At 41.2% G+C, this 23,439-nt stretch overlaps 1 long non-coding RNA gene across 1 annotated transcript; it reads right to left on the bottom strand.

The window, feature by feature from the left end:
- Window positions 1-11,222: 11,222 nt before the first annotated feature.
- On the bottom strand, window positions 11,223-22,134 carry LOC122487987. Its single transcript, XR_006298525.1, has 2 exons — window positions 21,851-22,134; window positions 11,223-12,115 (listed from the first exon to the last, which is right to left on the bottom strand). It is a non-coding gene; the product is annotated as an uncharacterized LOC122487987 (long non-coding RNA).
- Window positions 22,135-23,439: the final 1,305 nt, after the last annotated feature.

Raw genomic sequence — 23,439 nt, 5'->3', positions numbered from 1 at the left:
GGTAATCTTGTCTTCCTCTCTGCTGTTGAGTCTGGTTAAATGCAGCCAATATTTTCTTGGCCTCAGATATTGTATGTTTCAGATAGAGGATGCCCATTTGACCCTTTTACATAGATTTCAATTCTCTGTTGATATTACTTATCTTTTCATTAATTTCCCCCTTTTTTCTTCTATTTCCTAGAATATATCAATCAGTTAAAATCCTTGTCTGCTAGCTTCAATATATGGATTGTCTGTAGGTCTGCTTCTATTATTTATCTTTTCTCTTGATAATCATTATTTTCTTGCTTCTCTGAAAAAGTCACATTTTCTTGCTTCTCTGAATGTGTAGTATTTTTGTTTGTTTGTTTGTCAAGCATGGTATACAAGAACACTGCAGAGACTACAGATAATGCTTCACCCTAGGGAGGGTTTCCACTTTCCTCATTAGGCAGATAGTTGGGGGGGCTTATCTTTGAGATGGGTAGGGTTTAAGTTGTATCTTTAGTGAGGCTTAGTCCACTTCTGTCTTTATCCCATTCCTCAAACATAGCTCTTCTGGGCTTTTGATTAAAGCCTGTAGGATCTCTATCTTTTCAGTCCTGAAAGACTGGGAAATTTAGTGCTGTATTTTGGAGGTTCTGAATTTAGCTCTTTATCCTCCTACTCTTTGCTCCATCAGAACCTCAAAATCTGGAAGATGTCCTAAGGGGAGCCTGGCTATGTGTTTGAATGACAAGACCTTTTTCTCTGGTTACACTTTTTATCCTTAGCACCCCAAAACTAGAGAGGATTGTATTATGCTCTTTGGAAGCCTTCAGCCCAACTTCCCAGCTTCCTTTGCATAGCTTTTGAACTCAGAAGATGTCCCATGGGGAAAACCAGCTATGTGTTTAGTACTTCTCAAGTTTAGTTTCTCTCACCAGCCCCATGTGACTGCCAAAAACCTCTCTGGTTTCTCTTTCCTCAAGAAATTCTTCTTTACCAGCCAAATCTAATTCTCAGTCCATGCCCAGAATTGTCAAATATCCCCAAAGAAGAAAACAACTGGTAATTTATGTAGCCCTTATTGCTTCCTCATTTTCTGGGACCCTTACAAATGTAACTTTTGTAGTCTGTCTGGCTCTTTCTTGTTGTTCCAATGGGAATTCTAATCTGCCATGACCTACCACGTTTTACTTAGGAAGAGGAGTCCCCTGATCCTTATGTTTTATGGGAAAAGGCTCACCAACATGCTTACAACTTCAAGAATTGAAGAGGGCCATAGCCTGCTTCTAGTACTTGGATTCCACGATGTGGAAGGTTACATTGGTGGTCCAGACTTGGGCTGTCAATTGCAGAGGCCCTGAGCAATTAAATGGCGTAGCCTTGGAGATACGGCCAAATTTGATGTGAGGAAGAAAGCTGTCGGAATGAATGGTAGCTTTTGAATGGACTATGTAAGCTTGCGGCAATAACTGTATCTAGCAATAATCAAAATTGACTGGTGCTATAGGATTCTGAATATGAAGTGGTATGAATGCCTTTATAAGTTTTTGCTCATATTATCTTTTTCATATACATATACACAAATACATACATACATATGTATGTATATATAAATGTATATAATATGTACATTTTTACTCTAACCCCACTTTTCAGTCATTATTAATAGATGGGGATTTATTTTTGTATTTAATTATGCTTTTAAATTATATTATTCCTTTTCAAGAACAATACTGACATTTTAAACTAGATCCACATCTTTTATAACATGACTAACTAGTTTATAGTTCCTTTTTTTGGATTCATGTTTTGGTCAGTTGAAGGATGCCTTCAAGTTATTTCTTCTAGAAGTTATATTGGTATTTTATAAGTACTTGCATGCCTGACCATGTCTCTTATTGTCTTCATGAATGAGAAATTACCTTGAAATCCTCAGGCTACAATTTTTTCCCCCCAAAACCTCTAGATCAGTGGTTCTCAACTTTGACGGCATATTGTCATCTCCCGAGAACTTTGAAAAATACTGACGGCTGGGTCCCATCCCCAGAAATTCTGACGTATAATTTGTCTGAGATGTGGCCTGAACATCAGGATTAAAAACAAAATAAAAAAATAACAATAAGAAATATGCTTGGGCCCCATTCTAAGTCAATTAAACCTGAATTTCTGGGAGGAAGCGTGGATATTGGCACACTTCTTCTGCCTTGTGTGAGAAATTCTCAAATTTGCTAACCACACTGTCACTTTCCAACAGTGTTGATTTTGTGCTTTATTGCCATCAATGTGGATTTGAATTTTGCTTTCACATTCTTACAGTTTTTGTAATCCTTTCTTACTTGTAATCTCCCTTTTAATCTGATTCTGTAGTCTCTTTATGCCAGTTAACAGCTTTCTTACAGCTTTCCCCTCTTTTGCTATGGATGTGAGTCATTTTACATCTTACAAAATCATTTTCTGAAGTTTTCTTTTATATTTTTCAGGCGATCCTTTTTTTTTTTTTTAAACATTTATTCATTTTTAAGAGAGAGACAGAGAGTGAATGGGGAAGGGGCAGAGAGCAGAGGGTAGACACAGAATCCCAAGTAGGCTCCAGGCTCTGAGCTGTCAGCACAGAGCCTGACGCGGGACTGGAACTCACAAACTGCGAGATCATGACCTGAGCCGAAGTCGGACGCTCAGCCAACTGAGCCACCCAGGCGCCCCTCAGGAGATCATTTTTGAAAGCTTGTTTTTCTTTTATATGTCCAGAATGATGCTCCCTATCCCTTTTTCCCAGAGTTGCTTTTTTTTGTTTTGTTTTGTTTTGTTTTGTTTTTTTCTGTGTGGTTTTTTTTGTGTGTGTTTTTTGTTTGTTTGTTTTGTTTTGTTTTGTTTTGTTTTTGGTCAGACCCCAATTTTTATTTTTCCGGTGGTGCATTCTTTCTTTTTTTCTCTTATCTCAAATAAGGCAAAACCAATCATATTGGCCCCACTCTCAGGCAATGTGGATGATAGATGATTACTTTTCATAAATCCCCTTCTATAGTACTTTTACACATTCTCATCTCCAAATCTAATTGCAGAGGCTTTCTCTGTGCATTGTTTTGCTATACGAGGAAACATCTTTTACCTCTCTTTGCCTGGCACTCTCATACGGTGATTGGGCACAAAGTACTGTTTAAAATTTTAATTCCAGTATAGTTAACATACAGTGTCATATTAGTTTGAGATGTACAATATAGTAATTCAACAATTCCACACAACGCCTGCTGCTCATCACAACAAGTGTACTGCTTAATCCCCATCTTCCCATCCATCTCCCCCTGGTAACCATCAGTTTGCTCTCTGTAGCTAAGAGTCTGTTTCTTGGTTTGTCTCTCTTTTTTCCCTTTGCTTATTTGTTTCATTTCTTAAATTCCACATATGAGTGAGATCATTTGGCATTTGTCTTTTTCTGACTGACTATACACAAAAATAAACTCAAAACGATTGAAGACCTAAATGTGAGACTCGAAACCATAAAAATACTAGAAGACAGCACAGGCAGTAATGTCCTTAACATAAGCTGTAGCAAAATTTTTCTAGAAGGGAACTAGATGCAAAATAAACTATCGGGACTATATTCAAATAAAAAACTTCTACACGGTGAAGGAAACAATCAATAAAATTAAAAGGCAACTACTGAATGAGGGAAGATGTTTGTAAATGACATATCCAACACAGGGTTGGTATCAAAAAATATATAAAGAACCTATACAAGTCAACACCCAAAACTCAAAAAAATCCAATTTAAAAATGGGCAGAAGACATGGGCACAATGTACTTTTAAAAACATTGTCCAGCAACGCTCTTACACACTTTTTCTCCACTTTCCACCCACAGTGCTTTCCTTATGGGGACCTCTTATCTCAGGAAGCTGTTCACTAACACCAAGATATACCTCCTGCTTTACTTATGGCACTGTTGTTTTCTGGGGTTTTCCATGTCTGCCAGATGATGACATGAACTGGAAACAGTAGCCACCCAGAGAGCAAGACCAGTGGGAGAGGGAATCACTGATGTGCTTTCCAGTGGGCGTATGGCTGACTCTGAATCAGTGGCCTATCAGGAGGGACAGAGTTGAAGTTCTTCCTGTCCTTCTTCAGAGAGATGAGTTGGGGTAAAAACTGGGTAGGCCATTCTTTATCTGTGTCTGGATTAGAACTAGTATATCTACAAAGCTCCATGGGTGGTTCTAGTGCATACAAGGTGGAGAGCCACTGTTTTCGTCAGCAGTTGGAAGGAGCTGAAGGAGGGACTAGTGGGGCATCATTTCAAACTGGAAACTCAGGCTGAACCTGAGCAGACCAACCCGTGGAGGTGAGAGTCAAGTGGAGACCAAGACAAGTAGTGAATAGGATTTGCAGTCATCCACGTGATGGTGTTACTGGGACAGTGACCCTGAGAGGGGGAGAAGGGGCAGATCTGAGGAATAATACAGAAGCAACATTGACAGCCCTTGGATCCTGAGCAGATGTAGCGGGAAGAAAGGGAAAGAGTTGGTGACGATGTTAAAGATTCCACCTTCCTGAGTATGTTTTGTAGGCGTGAAGAAAGAAATATTTGTCTGGTCTCTTTAGAAATAGCATATTGAGGTTAAAAGGTGGCAGCATTTATTATTTAGCTTTATCTATTCACTCACAAATATTTACTGAACACCTACTATGTTCCAGTCTGTGTTAGATCCTGGGGATACAATAGTGAAAAAGGACACAGGCCTTGTCCTCACAGAGTCTTTTTAGTCTAGGTGCTTTAGCTACAGACAGCCTCAATCAAATCAATCATACCAGTGAATGTGTATTATAACCTGAGGGGAATGCTCTGAAGGAAAAGAACCCCCCTGCTATGAAAACATGTAATAAGGGAAGCTGAGGAAGGAGCGGAGGGAGATCTGAAACACAGCACTCCAGGCGGGAGAACGTTCCAGGAGGGAGAACAGGTGACACGTTTCCTAAGGGCTCTAGGAGATGGAAGAGCCCCAGTGTGGCAGGAACTCCGTGTGATGAGAGCAGGTTTGAGAAGAGGCCAGACAGGTGAGCAGCATCCTGCAGAAAGAAGACCCCTCTGTCACTCTGTCCCCTTCTGTCATTCTGTAAGCTCTGTGGCACTCAACTCTGCACTGCTCATTTCTGTCAGTGTAGCAAACCGGTCAGAGGTTGCTGATCTACGCAGCCTAAGTGAGCAAGAGGTTGTTTTAGGCACTTCCCATGAAATTCTATATGATGATTAAGAAAACAAAAAAAAAAACCTTTTTCTCTGCTTAGAACTGCTACAAATATTTAATTTGGTTTGGAAGGGCAGAAGTGTCCCAGTAAATCTATATTACAAATGTGTCCAAAGCTATCTCTTTCTGTAAATCCAGTAGTTTTTTTCAGTGAAGAAATTGCTGCATTCGACGTCATCTCTCTCTGAAAACAAGCAAACATACACTTATGTGCCTACACTGGGCTTCTTAGGCTTTATGAAGCTTCCCTCTGTCATCCTCATCTTCAAACAAGTGTACTCTGATCTGTGGTGTTAAAGGTGATTCCTCCTCACATGTGTCTTTTTCTCCTCTCTATTTCCGGGCAAGTTGTATGATAAGCTAGGTTGAGCCAAAGTGGGGGAAAGAATTAAACCCGACCAGAAAAAAATAAATCCCGGGGTGCCTGGGTGGCTCAGTCATTGAGCGTGCAACTTCAGCTCAGGTCATGATCTTGCAGTTCATGAGTTTGAGCCCCATATCGGGCTCGCTAATGTCAGCCTGTCAGCACAGAGCCCGCTTCAGATCCTCTGTTTCTCTCTGTCTGCCTTTCCCCTGCTTGTGCTCTCCCCCAAAATGAATAAATATTCAAAGAAAAAATAAATCCCAACCCCCTCAGGAAGCACATCTGATATTTCCCTATTCATAGTTCTTTGAATATGACTGATAGCTGTCAGAATAATTGCAGGCTGATTTTTCCCTCCATTTTTAAACTGATTTTTTTTGTTTGATTAATTGATTGATTTAGTCTGACATTTCTCAAATTTTGACCTTTATGTGACTTTAGTCCCAGCAGAACTTCACTTTTCAGTCCACACCCTTGCTAGACATCCCCAAATGCCAGTACTTTTCTCTTATTCTAATCTAGTCTCCTGCCCCCACCCATGTCTCTTTCTCTCTCTCTCTCTCTCACTTGCTCTTCACACTTTCTGCATTTGGCTTTCACTCTCGTGTTGCCCTTGTACCTCCTCTCTTTCTTACTCACATTTTCTCCCTATTTCTCTCACACTCACTGTCTCTCTCTCTCTCTCTCTCTCTCTCTCCCTCTGATTCGCTCTCCTACAATTTGTAAAATGATCTCTCCATACTTGTAGTTTCACCTACCACCTGCACAGAGGTATCTTCTCTATATTTGTAGTTATGGGGCTCTTTGAGTTGCTAATAACAAAAACCAGCTTTTACTGGATGCAAAAAAAGAAGGGGAAATTTATCAGAAGGCTAGAGACATCTCCTAGAATCAAGGGTTGAACAATCATGAACAGATATGTTTCGAGTCCACTGCTAATATGTGAAGTTAAAATCACTAATTCCCAATATCCTTGCTTTTCTATTCCTGGTTTCAAATTTTTGGAAGAGAGAATTTGACCATCTCAGACCTAATGGTGGATCAATCAAATCTGGATAGAGGTGCAGAGTTGTGTTAGGCAGGCGAGACCACTTCAGATCCGCCTATGTCTGTTGGGTTGTTCCCAGTGTTCATAAACTAGACAGCAACCCACATGGTTGTACACTGAAATCTCAGTCCAATCCTAGTTTTCTGCCTTTTGGATGATAGACTTACTTAGATGAACCTTAGCAGTGACTGAAATTCTCATTTTCCCTCTAATACCTACTGTTCTTCAATGGGTATCACCAAGAAAATAGTCTCTTGCCTGGTCCTCCAGCTTGGTTGTTATCAACAATCCCTGACTAGCTTCACTCCACACTATACATCCAGTAACAATAATACAAATCCATACCTGTGTTTAAAGAAGAAGAGAACCCAACCAATAAAAAACATAAAGCTCAGAGGATAATTACAAATAATTCATCAATTTTTTTTCAGCGGGAATTGGGCTTTGGTCACAGTAAATAGAACATTTTAATTTAAAAAAAAGAGTTGTCTAATTATTCATTTATTTATCTATTTAAAATGCTTTCTGAGTACTGATTCTGTGCTGGTTTCTACTAGGGGCCATGAGCACAGTGGTGAGCAACATTAGCCATGCCCCTTGAACTTGGATCCTCTAGTCTAGCAAGGATGACCAAAGACTGAAGAGCCTTGCAGAGCTGTCTATAATTTACAATTATTTTATGTGCTCCAAAGGGAGGTGAATGAGGGTCTAGGCACACAGTAAATAGGAGGTCAGGGAAGTCTTTTCCTGGGGAACTGATGCTTGCTCTGAGATCAGAAGGCTGGGAGTGGGGGTGTTAGGGATGAGAAATTGAGAAGAACCTTCCGGGCAGAGGGAGCAGGGAGTACGTGGGCTCTGGTGCTTTTGAGGAACTGGGAATCTGGTGTGCCATGGGAGAGCAGAGATGAATGGAGGAGCAGAGTAGAAGGCAGATGGGACAGCAGGCTGAGCCAGCCCCTGTGAGCAGGTTACAGATTTCAGGCAAGGGGCCATCAAGAGCTTCTTAAGCAGTAATGCAACAGAACAAAATTCAAGTTTTAAAATGATTATGCCAGCTCCTGTGTGGGAATGAGCTAGAAGGGATTGAGAGAGGATATGGGCAAAGTGAGGGGTGCATTGAGTGAAATCTGGAAACAGCTCTTGTGAAATGTTCGCATATCTGTAGAATTGGCAGAAAGCCAAAATTCTCTGATAATTTTATGGTTGTTTTCACTTTGAGCCTGCCAGTCATCATAGTTCAGAGGTTATATGAATAAAGTAGTAATAACGTCAAGACAGAAATGTTAAATGACTAGGTTTTGCCCCAGATGATGAAAGAATAATATTATGCATGAATCAAGGATAAGCCCTAGGTTTCTGGCTTTAGAAATTAGGTAAATGTTTGGTGTGACTGCCTGCACTGTCTCTTTTATTTCTCTTTGAGAGAAGTTATCCAATGACAAGGGGCCATCTTGGTTATGCTTTTTCTTCAGTTGGTCAATATTCTAACTTTGCATGCATACGTAATTGATTTCTTTTGTTACCCACTATTGGAGATAATATATCTTTTTTTTTTTTTAATGCTTGTATTTTTCTTAAAGGCCTGAAAATATGTTTGGAGGATTGCAGAAAATACTGAATTTAGGTACTTAAGTCATTATGAAAGATATCCTTCAAAGCTCTCTGGTAGTTTATGACTCACTCTAATTCAAGTTTATTAAAAACATACTGAGGGATTTTAAAAGTAGCATTTTAAACACTGGCGATTGTCATTTTGATGGAAATTTTGGAGGCAATCTGAGTATCCATTGCTAGAAAAAAGGAAGGCAAAATGTGCTGGACACATAGATCAGAAGGAAGAGACTGGATGTCCACACAGCAAGAGCTGTGTTTGGTGTACAACTATTTCAATGGGGAAAATAGGGTTGAGGCTAGAGTATTTCAGACTCACAGTAAAATTTAATTTTCTTATAAAATTTTAATAGTTTACTCCTTCCTTCTTCCCTCTTTTCTTCCAGTCACTCATTCAGTTAGTGTTTTTTGAGTCTCAGCCACTGTGCTAGGTACTGAGGATATTGTAAAGAATAACATACACATTCCTCCCCCAGTAGAGTAGGGAGATAGACTTAAACAAATAATCACATAAATACATGGGTACGGATTGTGATAAATTCTTTGGAGAAAAAATACAAGTTACTAAATTTCAAAGAGGTAGACGAGGATAGGCCTCTTGGACAAAGTGACCTTTGACTTGAGACGTAAAGAATGGTATTTCCCAGGAGAAGCTGGGAGAAGAGCATTTCAGTCCACAGGAATAGCCTGGACAACACACCCCAAGAGAAGAAGGGCCTGGTATCCATGAGAAAATGAAAAGAGCTTGATATGAGTGCATACTGGAGGGAAGGAGACTGGGGTAAAAGATGAGGCTGGAGAAACATGAGGAGGCCAGGCCATTACAGGCCCTCTAAATCTTGTTACTAATCTTACATGTTTACCCACAGACAAATGACCTCTGTTGAAGGGCTTTGAGCTGGGGAGTAAAATGATTTGACTGACATTATAAGACTATGTCTATGCTATACGGAGAAAGGATTGGAATTGAATACGAATGGATGCAGTGGCTTGGGTGAGAGGTGGCTTGCACAAGGGAGTGGTAGTGCAGATGGAGAAACATGGGTAGATTTGAAAGATATCCTAACAGTAGAATAATTGTAACTCAGTGTTACATTAGATATAATGATGAGAGAATGGTGAAATCAAGAATTTTTTAAAAAGCAGAACTGTTTCACAGTGCCTCGAAGACAGTTAGGTCATCAACAGAATTCTTTAGGGACTTCACTAATTGAGTGGATTCCAACCGCTCAATAAGGAAAAGTTACATGTTCTTTCTACAACTTGCCACAGAACACTGTACGACTTTGACATAGCAGGGGCTCCAGCAGCTTCGCTGTGGCAGGAGCAGCAATAACCAGAAGGTGCTTAGGGGAAGATGGCAGAGCAATGGGACAGACTGGAAGAAGTGTTCTTGTTCACTGGGTCTGTATGAGGCACTCTGGGATCTTCTGGAAACCTTGGTAGGATAGAACTTAAAAAGGAGGCTGAGGTCCATTAAGTAAGCATGTGGGACAGAACCAGCAGCAGCTGGTTTATTACTGTTAGAGTGACCTCATTATGTGAATAAGTTGTATATGGGCTCAGAAGATTATCTAGGGATATCGGGGAAGGCCTGATCAGGCTTGAGGTGGGCCTGCTGGTTTAGGATGTGTAAAGATAGAGGAATTGGGCGGGGCTCTGGTGTGCACGCGTGCGCAGAACTTCAGACAGAAGAAACAGCTTCAGGACAGGTCCCAGGCCACACGTTTTGGCAGAAGCAGTGTATGCCTGAAAGAAGACAGAGAGAGGTAGGGCTGCAAAAAATGGGCAGAACCAGACTATGTTAGATGTGCAATATAGCAGGCTTAGAACTTTGGACTTTGCTTCACAGGCAAAGGGGAATCTTTGAAAGTTTTGGAGCAGGGCAATATTACAATTTTGTTATAGGGAAAATAATTTGGTAGCAGCGTGTAAAATAAAATATTTTGAGAAAAGACCAGAAGCCAAGGCCAACGTTGTCCACAGGAAGAGTAAGGGATTCCTCGGACCTAGAACATGGGCTATGGGGTGGAAGTAGAGGGAAGATTTGACAGTCTTCAGGAGTACAACTCACAGCTCTTTGCCTGGGGTGGCTGCAGGGCTAGGAGTGAAGCAGGGAAGAAAGGTTGATAGGTTGATAGATGTTGAAAAGGAAATAGCAATCAGCGAAGTAAGGAAGGAAATGAGTGAGAGATTAGGGAGAACAGAGAGACGAGAGGAAGAGAGAAAGAGAAGAAACAGAGAAAGCCAGAGCCAGAGCCAGGGCCAGGGTCTGAGAGAGAGAGAGAGAGAGAGAGAGAGAAAGATGGAAAAGAGGAGAGAGAAGGAAAACACAGGGTCTTGAAGCCAGCTGCTAGTGCAATGTTAACACCTTTAACAGAAATAGGGAAACACTCAGAAAAATCTGGTCAACTCGCTTTAGTTAATCTAGGTCTTGGGATTGTCACCTCATTACTATCATGCACTGAAACTGAAGGCCAATGGCTAAGTTTGTTCTGACTCTGACCCTTTTCTGGTAGTTATTGGGAGAACTGTGGGCAGCAGAATGAGACAGTCATACCGTAGAAGGTAAAATATCCCTGTTGCTATGATACTTATTCTACCATCTTTGGCTAAAAGAAGGAGAGACGCCTAACTCCTAATCAGGTCAGCTAATGTTCAGAAAAGATTTTTAATTCGACCCAACTCAGATTTTGCCCAATTTTAGATTGTCCTTGGAGAGACAGTGGTTCTCTGGCTCCCAGCCAGCCCCCTAGGGCAGTGACACCCACCTTTTGTTGCTGACAGCCATCCCAGGTGGTCTCAGCTGTGCTGCCTGGACACCATTGGAGGTGTCACACATATGCAGCTGGTCCATTTGTTGGATGCTCTCAGCCTCATATGTCGCCACATGAGACAGGCGTTCTACATCACTCCAAAGCAACAGATTCAAATCCAGCTTTAGAGAAACAGCTAGAAATGATTGCAGAACTCATCTGGAGGAAAAAATCCAAGCCCTTCCTTCACATTGTTGAGCCAAGAAAAAGGAGAAAAAGTCCCTTACAGTAAAATGAATAGGGGAGAAAAGAATTTTCCACTTGTGCCTCATTTTGTCAGTGGATCACATTTCATAATTATTCTTTGGTATGTTTTGGGGAGACATTGAGGCATTTGGAAAACTTGCTTAAAACCCTGACATTTGTTTGATATGAAATTTACCCTTTGTTTCCCCTGCAAGAAATCTAACAACTCTGGACTGTTGACAAACATTCCCTTTTGGTGTCCCCACTCCCCTTGAAGCCAAAATGAGGTAACGGAAATTTTCTAAGCAAATATGTAATCACCCCAATTTGCATATTGTTTGCATAAGTAGGGATACAGGGATTTTTCTCCTCTTTCTGTGGGAGAAACCCAACCACAGTACCTTCTTGGATTTCATCTTGTATCTAATTTCCTGCCTTAGACACACAGTGCCATGAGAATTTTCCCGGACATACGATAATCTGACCCCCCATCTTCCAGGCTTCCTTTAATAACCAGACAAAATTACTCAAGTCTTCATCCTGCACAATAGCAGGAAATCCATTCTTTTCCAGAATGCTCTCTGGGACTCCAGAGAGTGATTTCTTACTACCTAGTAACAGCTTCTGAAGGCTTCTGCTTCTCTCCTGGCTTTACTCCAAGTATTCGGTTCCTCCTTTGTGGTGGTCAATCAGTTTCCGAAAGATGAAGATAGCAAAGTGAATTATGAAGCACAAAGGACAACAGAAAGTTCTTGGATATCATGGTCCCCTTCAGTGATTCTGTTTCACAGTGAGTCCTTTCTCTCCCTTTCCTCCTTGGATTCTGGCTGATTGCTGGAACCCATTGTTTCACTCATATCCAAATCCCCAGGTCCCAGACTCTGCAGAGGAAAATGAAAATCTAATTAAGGCAAACTTATAAAAATAAACACTTCTCTTCCCCAGAAACCTACCCCACAACTCTCCGTTAAGGGAGACTCCTTTTTTCTTTATTAAGAGGAAGTTCACCTCCTTTTCTAACCACTTTCCCCATTTCTCAAATTAGTCTGGGCCTTATCTTAGACAACCAAAAATTCCTTTAAAGCCTTACTTTAAAAAAAGAGGTATTTCTCTCTAAAAATGAACCAGCCACTCCCACTTAGCAACAGCCACAATCTATAGGCAGATTTTTGTTCCTAAAACAAAAGCCATTCTAAAACATCTATTTCTCTGCTGCTTCCAACATCTTTATTTATATTTAGTAGAACAGAATATATAAAAAAGATTGACTATCTCTGGAACTCAGAGAATCTGTGAAGGAGAAAAGAGCCAACAAAGAAATTTATTATAAATAGTATTCAAGCTCTTTAAATCATCTGAAGGAAGATGATATAAAGGAAAAACTACCTGCCTGGAATTCAGGCAGATGACATACCTGTGTTCAAACCCAAGTCTGATAACCATTTACTCTGTGTCCTTGGGTAAGTTATGAACTTTTGTAAAACAGAGATAAACATATCTACAACACAGGTTGTCATGAAAATCAGGAAAACGTATGTAAAGGACTTGTTATCTAGTTAAGGGCTCAATAAATATCTCTTCTCACCCCATTCCTCAGACTAGTAAACTGTGATTGTTTGCAGTGTAAACCAGTGCCTTAAATACCTCAGAATTAACCAATTGAAAAAGAAAATATTCCAGTAGGCAGTGTAGAAGCCAAACCCATCAAATTTCTCACCTTTCCTCTGTCTTCTTGTTCCTTTTAGCATCTCTCCTACCCTGCCTTGGTTCTTTCTACTTCCACCCTCCCCCACTTTCTCTCCAGTATCATTTACTCTTTGCTGTATAATGGGAAACTGTCCACAGGAAAGAACCAAAATATGATTAGTGCTTATTCTAATTATTTAATAACATTTTATGTTCCCTTGTTTTTCCTTAATCCAAGTAAAAATGTTAAATTTGTCTTTCAAAGAAACAAAGAGAATAAATAAACTGGCTTTAAGTATACTAATCTCAGTTGATTCTAGGAGGTGGGATTGGAGGGCTGTTGGTTCTCTATAGCAAAGAGCTTTTTTACTCTTGTCTTAAACCACTTTGCTTCTTATTTCGTTTTACTATTATTATTAAATAGTCACACATCTGCAGACTTTGTGGAACAAACAAACAAATGAGAAGATCACAATCACTTTGCAATTATCCACCCAGGTACTGAAAACATGGGAGTCATCCTTGATCTCTCTCTTTCTTCCTACCTGGCAGCAATCTGTGAGTAAGTCCTTTGGGCTCTACTTCCAAAATACATTCTATATCCATCCACTTTCCTCCAATTCTAGACCCCTGGCCCCTTGGACTTCTCAAAAAGCCTTTTAAGGATTGCTCTGCCCCTACCCCCCAACCTCCCACAAAAGTCTCCGCAACAGCCAGAATAGGGTTGCTAGAATTAACACATAAAAATACAGGACACCCAGTTAAATTTGAATCTCAGATCAACAGTGAGTAATTTTTTAGCTATATAAAATATTATTAAATATTACTTTATACTAAAAAATTATTTGCTGTTTATCTGAAATTCAAATTTAACTGAGTATCCTGTATTTTTTCCCCAGTAGCCCTAAACTAGAATCCTCTCTTTAAAAATGTAGATCTGGGGTGCCTGGGTGACTCAGTCAGTTGAGCGTCTGACTTTGGCTCAGGTCATGATCTCACAGCTGGTGAGCTCCATGTTGGGCTCGCTGCTGTCAGTGCAGAGCCCACTTTGGATCCTCTGTCCCCCGCCCTGCTCATTCTCTCTCTCTCTCTCTCAAAAATAAATAAACATTAAAAAATGTATATAAAATCACATCAATCTACCAATGACTTCCCATTGCTTTCTAAATAAAGGTCAAACTCCCTGCCATGGCCTGCCAAGGCTTTCATGGACTGACATTGTCTATCTCTTCAGCCTAGTTGTACCATTCTCCAACTCTGCTCATCTCAGTAGCCTCTTTCTGTTCCTAGACCCAATCAAGTTCATTAGATGTACCATTCCTTGGCCTGGAATTCTCTTTCTCAGATCTATACCTGGGTGGCTCCTCCTGTCCATCAGACCTCAATTCATTTGTCTCCTCCTTAGTGGGCATTCTCTGCTTACACAATTGAAAGCAGTTCCCTCATTGATCTCTGTTACATCACGTGGTTTTATTTCTTCACAACACATATCCCACTATGGGGACCTCTTGCCTACAATATCTATCTCCTTCACTGAACTGTGAAACTTTCCCAATCTGTTGCCTGTTATATTCCCAACATTTAGTGTGGTACACAGTAGGTACTCAATAAATACTTGATGAATGAATGGTTCTTTCTCTTTTTGTAACCCTACTCTGTCAATCCATGTCATTGGTTCAATTGGCATCTCTATCAGAACAGGCAGACACAATGGTCCAGAGAGGATGAGATAAATGGAATTATTGCTTGTTGAAACATATTTTGTACTTTGTTGACTCAACTGTCTGCACTGACAGGCCAAGAATAAAATTTCCATGATCCATTGTTAACTGAAAAAAGCAAGTTACAAAATGGTATATGTAGCATGACCCTTGTAATAGTCATAACACATAAATATTTGTTGAATGAGTCACCTTTTCTAAAAACATGCCTATATACAAATGTCTGAAAAATGTCCTAAAAAAAAGTAAAAAAATAGGTATTTCTGAGGAGATTATGAGTAATACTTTTTCTTTTCTTTACATTTTCTTTAATTTTTTATACCAGGAAAATGTAATCATAATCATAATAACTTTTATAATTAGAAAACATAATAAAACCATTTCTACTTTTAAAAGAAGAAAAAAGTATTTACTCACAAGGAACTTGATATTTGAAATTTTATTTGCAATAAAAGATATAAACTGATGATTAACAGAAGAGCAAATGGCTTTGAAACACATGAAAATATTTCTGTTCTCAGAGAAACACAAATTAAAACTTTTCTGAGATACTGCTTTCACCCATTTGTTTGACAAAAAATTCAAAAGCTCACTAATACACTCTGTTGGCAAGGTTTAAGGGAAAATAGCAACTTACACATTGTTAGCAGAAGTATGAAGTGATAACATATATGAAGGTTAATTTGGTAATACTTGTCAACATTTCTCTTGCATAAACAAGGTTGGAAAGCTGTTACCACATGTGCTGCTGTCTGTCTTTCGATAGTCCACAAGATAAAAATGATTTTTCATTTAAGAAAAATTTTTTAACGTTTATTCATTTTTGAGAGGCAGAGAGAGACAGAGGGCAAGCAGGGGTGGGGCAGAGAGAGGGAGAAACAGGATCCAGTGCAGGCTCCAGGCTCTGAGCCAGCAGCACAGAGCCTGTTGCTGGGCTCGAACTCATAAACTGTGAGATCACAACCTGAGCAGAAGTCGGACGCTCAACCAACTGAGCCACCAAGGCACTCCTGATTTTTATATTTTTAAATGGTGAAACGAGAATCAACATAAGAATAAATTTCGTAACACATGAACATGATGTGAAATTCAAATTTCAGTGTCCATAAATAAAGTTTTATTGGAACACAGCCATGCTCATTTATTTATATATTGTCTATAGCTACTTTCGCACTACAACTGCAGAATTGAGATTGAGATAGAGACCATATGGCCTGCAAAACCTAAAATATTTACTATCTGGCTCTTTACAGAAAACATTTGCCTATGTACTCCTAGCAGAAAGCCTTTGACCAATAACTACACTTGGAGCAATTCATTTTATGCACTTAAATGTGTGTAAAATGAAATGCTCAGCACTATTTATAAACCATATAATTGGGAATGACCAAAATGACCATTGTAGGATTTTTAGGAAATTATGATACATCCACACCAAGACATAGTAGTGGTGATATATATATATATATATATATATATATATATATATATATATGATAAATATTTTATGTACTGATGTGGAAATATATCCAAGACACACTGTTAAGTAAAATAACTCTATATATTGTGGGATTCCTCCATGTTGGACAACTCTGAAACACTATTCACACTGAATTCTATGTAAGTGGCACCCCCCCCAGAGCTGTGCAAGAGTAGGTGCCCCAATAATATGCCATTCGTGTGTAAATAGAAGGGGGAATGTGTACTCATGTATGCTTATGTATGTATACACAACCTTTATTCTGTGAAGGCTGCATAAGGAACTAAAAATATTGGTTATTTGTTGGAAAGGTAACTATTAGAAAGGTAGGGGCTGGACTAAAAGGTATCCCTTTTAATACCTTTCTTGGTATTTAAACCATTCAAAAATTAAATAACTTTTTAAGAGATGAAAAAACATCCAGAAAAAATATCCTGGTGGATGCCTCCGTCTTTTCTGAATTCATTGACCTCCTGGCCTGAAGTAAAGGCAGTTGTCAGGCAGCCCAGTGCTGTCCTGTGCCTGCTCCTTCCCCTCCTTACCTGGCATCCTGATTCTCTGCTTCCACCTCACTGTTTCCTATGGTTCCCCTCCCGACTTCACGAATGCCTCCCCACCACCCTGTCCTTCCCACCACCTCCCATGTGTCTTGTGCTCTGTGAAACTCCTGTTCTATAGAGACAAGCCCACCTTAATTCTCACTGACGGCTCGTCCCTTCCCTCCCTCTTGCCCTCTCCTGGCCCAGTGGTTAACCTGTCTCTCAGTCTCCTGGTGCCCTTTCCTGGGTAGTCCTCACCTCCTCCCAGACCTGTTCTCGTGGTGAAGGGGCTTGGGCAGGATTCCCTTAACTTCCCACAGCCATTTCTAGGCTGTCAAAACACAACTATCTTCCTTGCTATTTCATCTTTTGAACTCCATGTCTTCTGTCTACATTGTCCTCTTGTAATCAATGATGTTGTGGCCTCCTGTCTGCTCACAGGCACTGCCACATGTCTTCAGTGTTCTTTCTTTTCCCCATGCAGGCCACCCCATCATCATCCATCACTACATGTCTTTCTCCTTCTCTCCCATGAGGCCTCAGACCCCCACCTTCATTTCACATAATGGAGAAGCAGCACCCTCGTGTTCTGGGCCTCCTCCTTCCAAAACCCCTTGAGAGATCCCCGACTTCTGAAAAGTCCATAGCAGGCTTCTCTCTCTCTGATAACGTCTCTCAGCTGTCTGCTCTTCCCCCTCACTCAAGTTCACACTCCCCACTTTGATAACCACAGAGAACTTGCTCAGTGCCTCAGTGTCCTCTGTCTGGCCTCTCACTGAGGCTGCCACACTGGGGCTGCTGTTGCCTTCTATGGTAGAAGCTACAGACCAGGCCTATTCTAGAATACTGCTTTCTGATTTCAACCTGCCATGTGCTGTAGCTTACCAGCTTTTTATATCCCCAAAGCATCACTCAAATGGTGATTTCATCCCTACTTTCTCCTGTAATTCTAGCGAAGTAGTTCCCAAATCTTGATTTTGGATCACCTGGGGGTGAGGACATTTAAAAGGCTTCATGCTCAGGTTCCACCCCATACCAACTAAATCAGAATTTTGGGTGTGGGAATCAGACATCAGTACTTTCTTGAAGATCTTCAGGTGATTTCAGCGTTCAGCCAAGTTTGAAACCACTGTCACAGTGTTTCTGGTTTACGCTCACACTTCATGTCATGCCAACATGACAATTAGTCTCTCTAGGAATTTCTTGTCTAGGAAGTGAAAGCTATAAAACAATAAATAACCCTGCTTGCTTTTGTCTGGGCAAATAGTTTGCTCATCTGAGCAAACAGCTCTCTTCTCAAGACAATAGATTGTTTACCTTGGCAAATGGTTCACTTGTCAAACAACTGTTTGTTTATTCAAGACTTGACCTTCACCTTGCTGGGTTCACCAGTATTGGCTATCATGTCATGAATTTTGCTCAGTCCCAGTCAGATCTCCCTTTAAAAGACCCACATTGAATCACTTGAACACAGACCCACAAACCCTATAAATATCCTTCCCTTATTTTTGCTTGAATAGCAGGTTTTTCTGTGGTCTTTTGAAGGAGTTGGCTTTTGATAATGTAACTTCACTGGTCTTTATCTGCACCCTCATTTTACAGCTTTAGGCTAGGAGGAAAAGGTTTCTGACCTCCATCATATGAAGCTCATCCTCTCCTGTAAATAATGACCTCCAGTCATCTTCTCCTTTGAAACCTTCCCCTGTGTCTAGGGAAGCCACTTCTATGATTCCTTTACCCACACACTCACAATATTTCCAACACCAGATGTGTGGGTTTTCCACACATCAAGTAATTCTCTGCAACACCAGCTGGGTACCCTACAATTCAGTTCTGGCATTATCCAGCTGGAGTTAGCCTCAGATCCCATAAGTTGAGGGCTTAATCCCACAAGACTGCCCCCACTTTATATGCCAATCACAAATTCTAGGCTGTTACCTGTACTTCTGTAAATTGGGATTCCCACAACCCCCTACATGGGTTCACTAGTTAATTTTCTATATGGATCACAGAATTCAGGGAATTCTGATGGGAGAAATCCAGATGAGGGCAAGGTATGTAGGAAAGGGTACAAATCTTCCATGCCCTTTCCAGGCACCCCACCCTCCCAGTACCTGCATGTGTTCACCAAGTCAGAAGTTTCCAAATCTAGTACTTTTGGGATATTTATGAGTATTCATGATATAGGCTGATTGATCATCAACTCAGTCTCCAGCCCCTTCCCCCATCTTGCACGATGGGAGGTAAGGTAGAAAGGTCCAAGCTTCTAACATGGCTTTGTCTTTCTGGTGACCAGCCCTCATCCTGAAGCTATTTAGGAGACTACCCAGAGTCACTTCATTAGAACAAAAGACATTCCAAGGGATTTTGAAAAATTCCAAGGGATTTAGGAGCTCTGTGTCAGAAACCAGGCAAAGACGAAATGTTAGAACAAAAGATGCTCCTCATGTTCTTATCACATAGGAAATCGCAAGGATTTTAGGAGCTCCATACCAGGAATTGGGGGTAGATATGTATATTTATTATTTCACCCTTCTTTCTGACTCCATCCTTAATACCAGGTGTGCTGAGATTTGCCCAAATTGACAAGATCTTCATTTGATCCTGATATCTCTTCTCACTACAGGTTAACACTTCTTTCCTGTCCAAATCCTTGAATATGTGAACTGCCATCACAGCGTCACTTTCCTGGGCAGTGACATCCTCCCTCTCTTGCTCCTTTTGACTCACCACACAGCTGAAAATTTTCTCCTACATTTTACTAATGAGCTCTTTATTGCCACATCTAGTGGTCTTTCATCAGAGTTCCTTTTGATGATTCTACTGGATATGACACTATTACTTCACCTCTCTCTCTCTCTCTCTCTGCTTCTATGACATGTCACTTTCCCAATGTCACTCCCTCACTCTCCTTCTCTCACATTCTCTCTCTCCCTTTTCTGGTTCCTCTTCCTTGCCTCACTTACCAACAGTGAGTTTCCTCTAACACTCCAGCCTAGTCACACACACCTTCCCTGAAGGCATTCACTCTCCTGGCTTCAACCCCCACCTCTGAAAACAACTCACATGTCAGTATTTAAAGCACAAGGTAGACCAGGTGTTTCATAGACAAACAGCCCTGAATTAATCAAATAGCTGATAAGGGTGAGAACATCATTTCCAGGGAGTGGTTCATATGAGCAGCTGGAATTGCAAGCAGAATCTGTGTCAGGCTGTGTGCCCAACAGTGGAACTGTAACCTGTGGCCGAGACATCCCATGGCTCCGTTGCATCTTGAAGACCCCAGAGCCCCATTCCCATGACTGTCCATCTATCCCAGCAGCACTGTCTACAAGGCATCAGCCTAAGGTCTTTGGCCAACCCTCAGAATAACTGGAATGGAGTTTATGAAAGGAAAATGAGACATGCCCTCTTGAGAGTGAGGTCTAAGCAGCAAGCCATCGTTCTCAACTGCCTTAAGGGTACAATGAGAAATACGGGTGATCTTTCTGCTATAGTGGAGACACCATGACTATCTTGCCCTGATGTAGTCCGATCATAGGAAGTGAAATGGAGGTAGGAGAGAAATTCCTCGGAGGGCATCTTCCTGAGGTATCCCTGAACGAGCTCTGGAGACATTCAGAACTACCCTTGGGCAAGCGGTGATTACTGTTATCTAAAAAATATGTTTAAAACATTTTAGCAGCCACTGTACTCAGTGCTGGTGATACAAATATCAATACAACTTGTCTCCTGCCTCCAAAGGGCTTACACGCAAGCACATTTTCAATGAAATATGACAGGATTAGATGGGCTTTAAGGGAGATAGAAACAAAGAGCTATCATATTTGTAATAGTGTTTAATGTTTCACAAAGTGTTTTCACATCCTTAACCTCACTTGGTATTTATAAAGCACAATAACATGGGCAGAGAAAACAGTGTTGATTTTATTTCACAGAAGAGAACATCAAAGCCTAAGGAGGTCATATGTGAAATAATGTGTGTAGCATATGGCTGAGAGCTGGGACAGGAACCAGGGGGCCAAGTAGAATTTCCTGCTTTTGTCACCATCTCATGATGCCTTCCTACCTCAGTCTCCTCCGTGGTATAAGGAAAGTGCCAGGCTGGATGTTCTTCTTCCATAATTCCTTCAACTATGACATTCTCTGACTATAACAAGGACTCTCCCTCAAGGAGCTCCCAGCCCAGGAGGGACAAATAGATCAAAACACTGACAACATTTTTCCCATGCCTCCTTTACAGGGCCACTGTGAAAATTACAGTACGCTATGCACTAACCCAGTGAAAGTGCTTTGTAATTCAAAAAACTAGAGGCAATGATCTCAGCATGTTGTATAGACCACTTTGTAGCAAGTATTTTTCCAGGCTCTCATTAGTTTTCCAAGTATCTTCCTCCCCCAGGAGACTGCAGGGCAAAGGAGCAGGCTTTACTCACCACTGCTAAGAACAGTGTGCTCAAGATTGTTGAGGAAACAATGAATAAGATGAAGCAGGTTGGTCTTAGGGAAGGAAGTGGCTGGATCCATGTGCCAAATGCTTTTCACCTCAACACACATTTTTGTGTTTTTCACAGTACCTAGTTTAGTGTGTCAGTGGAAATTCACAGTGGAAGTTCAATGACTATAAAATGGGGTGGGGGACCGATTTTGGCTAAGGCAAAGAAGGGTGAGGAAGCAGGAGGAGGAAGGAGAAAGGGAAAGGAAAGGAGGAGATAGAGCGTTAAAATTTGTAAAATGCTTCTCTCTCCATAGATATCAGTGCCAGGACTTAATTTATCTTGGCATCCTCATATGTTTTTTTTAGAATTTTAAATGAGTGCACTAGTAACTCTAGGTCTGCTGTGGGAGAAGACGCATGGGAAATCTCATGACGACATCATGTTCCAGGAAATCATGCTGTAGTCGTAATAGCAGCAAACAGCTCCATGCCGAAATTCCTTATGGAAAGATGGAGTTTTGCTTTGTGTTGTTTTAGGCTCTCTGGCCCAGGAAGCATTATTGGATGGAAACACTAACCCCCACCCCACCCAGCTGCCAGTGCTGTCTTGTGGTCAGTGAGGCGCATGCAGTTTGTGCCTCTTAAGAAATGTGGGACAGGGGGTTGTGTGGAGTGCTGCCAAGGGACAGTGGAGGTGCGTCAGCAGGCTCCGTGACAGGTGGCAGAGGCCAGGGGACTGGGGAATCACTTACAGTCACGGAGGTTTCTTTCTCTCCCAGGCTTTGTGCACTGATGGGAATGAGGCAGCCGGCAGCCAAGCCACATAACGGGAGCCTGAAGAAAGACATCTTGGGCAATTTGTACAAGTTTCCTTCTTTAAATAACCACACAGTAAGTCAATATCCCTGAGGGCATTTGTTTATTGGCTGCCTTATTACCTTTTTTTTTTTTTCTTTTTAACACAAATCTCTTAAAGACACTTCTGTTGGTTTTATATACACTTGCTCAGGCTTGTCTTACTTTAGTAATACTGAAATTCTGCCATTCGGCAGTTAGGACAGAGCCAGCTTTGAATCTGGGAACAAGAGCAGCTCAAGGTCAATGAGACAGCAGGCTTATTTCGTGCACAAGTGTCAGTGAAAACTTGTCAGGAGACAAGTTTGAGGGACTGGATATACAACATGAGTTCTAGCTGCCAACCCCAGGGCAATAGGCTACTTATAGGGTTTAGGCGGCAGCTACTGGGGAAACTGCAAATTCAGGTTGCCTTATCTTGTATGAAATATGGTGTCTGTGCCGATTGTAAATTCTGCCCACATGGAGCTAGGCAATGGTGTGCTGCTAAACTGGCTCTTTGGAACTAAAAAATAAGGAGCAGGGCCAGTTTGTAATGTTACCCAATTTTCATGGTGTAAATACTCCAACTATGGCAAGTTTCCAGCTACCAATGGTTTGTGTGCTTGCACAATTCCTGAATATTTAACACCCAGATCTCTGGCACTGCTATCAGCAGCTCTGGCCCACCGTTGGCTAAGAAACAAATTTCTGTTTGGCACTTCCAGATCGGCTTTGGATCCACGCACCAGGCTCCACTTCCCCCTGCCAAAAGCAAGACTGGCTTCAGCTTTGCCATTCATTAGGCGCATGCTCTTTGGCAAGCACTTAACTTTCCCCAAACCACAGTTGTCTCTTGTGACAATAAGAGTTCAGAAGATGATGCAGTACATGCTGTTTAAAGTTTCTGCCAAGCCACTCTTCTCTGAGAACCGCACCTTTCTTGTGGTACCATATTTGGATTGGGATGATTTAATCAGGGATCGACACTGACCCTGGGGGAGTCCATTCATCAGCTGGCCAGTGGCCAGTCAGATCTCTCCTTTGATTACTTGAATAGAGCAAACTTGAGCTTAGATTGGGGAGTGAAGAGATAGAGACAGAGGAGACCCCGTCCCTCCAGCTGTGCACCTCAATCTGCCTGCTCTTTGACCTGATTGTTCAAATTTATCTTGGAGTCTGGGAGATATCCCAGCTGCTCCAACAAACTCTCTTCTGCACTCAGGCAAGCCTGAGTGGGATTTTGTAAATTACAACCACTAGAGTTTTAAATAAGGCATAAAGGATGCTCAAGACTTTTTTGGGCTCTAATATTAAACCAGTGGTCTCAAACTGTGGTCCCTCAACCAGCAGGATTAACATCATTTGGTGACTTGTCAGAAATGCCCCACCTCAGGCCCCACAAACTCTATGGATGGGGCCCAGCAATTTGCGTTTTTACAAGCCTTCTAGGTGATCTAGGTGATCTAGGTGTGTGTGCTCATGTTTGAGAGCTGCTGCATTACTA

Source organism: Prionailurus bengalensis, chromosome A2, assembly GCF_016509475.1.
Source record: "Prionailurus bengalensis isolate Pbe53 chromosome A2, Fcat_Pben_1.1_paternal_pri, whole genome shotgun sequence".
Classification (NCBI taxonomy): domain Eukaryota; kingdom Metazoa; phylum Chordata; class Mammalia; order Carnivora; family Felidae; genus Prionailurus; species Prionailurus bengalensis.
The sequence above is the reverse complement of the archived record's forward strand: the minus strand, read 5'-3'. Positions and strand labels throughout refer to the sequence as shown.